Below are 3,183 nucleotides of genomic sequence, written 5' to 3' on the forward strand. Positions count from 1 at the left end.
CTTTGTTTCGTATTGTGTGTGCGCGCACGTGTTAGAGTCGATTGTTTGTTGGTCGTCATAGCGACAACACACACAGGTCTGTCCTTCTTATCCAATATCAGAACATTGGTGTCCTGAAATTAGTGTCCCTCTTCCTTGTGCATCCTTTCAGCCTACAGCTTCTAAGTACGTGTGGGGCCAAACTGACCCAGTGGACACCCATAATGTTGGTACACAGCTGTCCTGCAGGACTCTTCATTCCCACTATTGAAGTAAAGGTATGTACAAGTCATATTCCATACAATGTTTTAATAAAATTGGTTACACTAATTTTCCAAATATAGTTGTCTATAGGTGTTAGTGAATGCACATGTGTTGATAGTAGTTCAGTAAAAAATAATAGTGTTGTATATTAGAATTTTCCAGCAAGACTAAGTGAAGTGAAGACTTTAGTATAAACATTTTTGAGACAGATTCATGTATGTCATATATTGTTTTGGCTCCTTATTTCGTTACGTTTGGTGTACCCCTCTACAAGATCCACTTTCCAAAGGCTTTTGAAGGGACAATGCACAGTTAAACCTCACAAGACAGAGCCAACATTCTGTTAGTGTTGCAATATTTTAATATTTCAAACAAACATGTTTTGAAATTCTGTTGGTAATTGTTCGCACCAAAACACAGTGAAAAGTAACCATACAAATAAATAAATTAGTAGCAAGTACCAGGATGTATTTTGAACACAAGTTTTCTAAACCAAGAAATCGATCAAACAATATCAATAACAGTAAAGATATATCTTTGTGTTTCATTGAACAGGTTTTGTAGCTGACATGTTGGACCTCATATGTGACAAAGTCTTGGTGGACCCCATGCCATACACAAATGAGATGTTGTCCATTCCTCTCCCCGAGAATCTGTCTGCCCAGTATGAGCGTCCGGACAAGGAGGAGGTCATTGCCAGGTACATGACCAGGTTCAACCAAGACTCGGTCTGAATCCAGCGTAATGGCCTTTGTCTTCAGGAAATTCTCGGCGTATGTGAAGGACCACACATGCTGGAATGACGACCCGGATTCTGCGTCCTAAGTAGCCCCAGCACCAGCCAACAACGGTGCGATAGGCCAGAGGTCTGCACAGTCTACAGAAAAAGGACACAAAATTATTTATTTCACTATGTTTTCAATCCTGAGTATTACAACTGTTGTTGATTTCCTGACAGGATGGCCCTGTGTTCTCATTATTATTATTGGATGTATTGTTTTATGTAAATAAATGTTTGTATATGTCAACAGAAATGGCTTGTGAATACCAAAAAAATGTTCAACATGTCTATTAATAAGATAAAAATCAAGGTGTCACAAATACAATATATTAGACTTTGTTGTACCTATATTTGTCATGTTACTGCATTAATGAAGGAATGCCTAATGAAGCAAAATAAGACAACTAGTTTTTATTCCGACATTTTTCAAAGAACGACTTACCGATGTATTTGTCTCAGACGTGAAGGGCCATACTCGGCCCTCAGTGCGTGACCGGCCGTTTGTAGGGTGTACACGTTTAGGCACACAGGCTGGAACCCAGGATGTTGAGTCATGCACGGAACCTCATCAACCTCCTGCAGACGGCTCCTAACCTACAGTGAAAAACATGGTAAAGGTCATTTAAATTTACAATTGTAAAAGTAGCCGAATACCATAGAGACATAACTTTGTGGTTTAGCTGTGAGCTTGCTACTTGTATCTCCAAACAGCTGTTTTCTGCTTCTGTTGGCACACATTCAGTGTCCACAGGAACACCTGTACAACAGGTGAAGACTCCTCAAAATAGAGTAGATAAAGGCATCACTGCAGTATGGTTACATCATTTCACCATTAACCTGGTGTGATGGTAGCAGGTGTCAGCTCCGTGTGTCTTACACAGAGGACTGCCTCAAATATTGTGCAGCTTAGTAAGGGGTTAAATCAATGTGATGGAAAAATAAAGTAACTTAGCCGTGAGCAGAAGCTAGCATTAGCCACATGGTAACTATCAGAACCACCATCAGACTAAACTGCTAAAAAGTTGCTGTACTTCTATAAGTGACAGTAAACACATCTGCACATATACAAAATACATAAGAAATACGACATTATTACTGTGTGATGAGAGGCGGGAGTAGAAACTAAAGTAGCTAGCGGACGATGCTAACGTCCTGTGATGACGTAGGTTACACAACAAAACAACACAGAACCAACTAAGTAACGTTCACACGTACTAATCATTCAGAAACGTCCTGCTGCAGCCGCACAGTCGGTGTTTCTTCTGGGTCCGACTCAGGGTCATAAATGTACGCCGACACGATGGGTCCTCCAAACGCCATAATGCTAACAAACGTAATGCCGGTCAGTGTCCCGTTAGCCTAACGCTCTACTTCAGAGGGGCGTGGCCCAGGTAAGGGGGCGTGGACCAGCGGAGCTCATTAACATACTGCAGCCGGAGGCCTGAAACGAAGCGTTTTGTGAGTAGCTCAGATGAGCGATTTTGAAAAGCTGATATTTAGGACCACAGATCACTTTAGGTCAAAATATTTGTAATACAGCCTAGTTGGACATCTGGCAGCTGAATGACATTAAGTTAAAAATACATAATATGGGACCTTTAAAATAAATTAAAATCGATTAAAATTGGTATGCGGAGAAGGAAGATTAGGGGAATGAGGAAAACTTGGGGGGATTTGGATAAGATGGACATAAGAATTTAAAAAGCACTCTGATGAAAAGGAAAATGGAGCAGGACAAAGCTGAATAATGCTTAATGTGGTCCACAATAAAACATACTGGAAGTGAAGAACAAGTGGTGGAGGGGTATGTAGGGAGCAAGAATTGAACCCTGCTCCCCCAACTGCAAAGCGTTTGTTTAGTGCATTGAGCTATGCCTTTTCTGCGATATTTGTGGAAAGATACACATATGAGTTAGACAACAGTTACAAACATGATGAGAAAAAGGACTGCTGTTCATTTGGGGTTTGAACCCATAGTCTTTGGATGGGATGCGTGGACGTTACCTCTACACCAGTGGTTCCCAAAGTTTTCAGTCCGCGCACCCACATCTAGCTCCCAACTTAGCTGACGCACCCCAATAGCCAAAACATGAAAAAAAGGAGAGAAAAGGCGTAGTCTTTATAGCCATATAGGTATCAAGTTTAATAATATAGGCTCC

At 41.0% G+C, this 3,183-nt stretch overlaps 1 long non-coding RNA gene across 1 annotated transcript; it reads right to left on the minus strand.

Moving 5' to 3' along the window:
* Positions 1–601: 601 nt before the first annotated feature.
* LOC137611407 (uncharacterized) lies at positions 602–2,401 on the minus strand. Its single transcript, XR_011038621.1, has 3 exons — positions 2,240–2,401; positions 1,467–1,618; positions 602–1,120 (listed from the first exon to the last, which is right to left on the minus strand). It is a non-coding gene; the product is annotated as an uncharacterized lncRNA (long non-coding RNA).
* Between the last annotated feature and the right edge of the window lie 782 nt (positions 2,402–3,183).

Source organism: Antennarius striatus, chromosome 17 (assembly GCF_040054535.1).
Source record: "Antennarius striatus isolate MH-2024 chromosome 17, ASM4005453v1, whole genome shotgun sequence".
Taxonomy (NCBI): Eukaryota; Metazoa; Chordata; class Actinopteri; order Lophiiformes; family Antennariidae; genus Antennarius; species Antennarius striatus.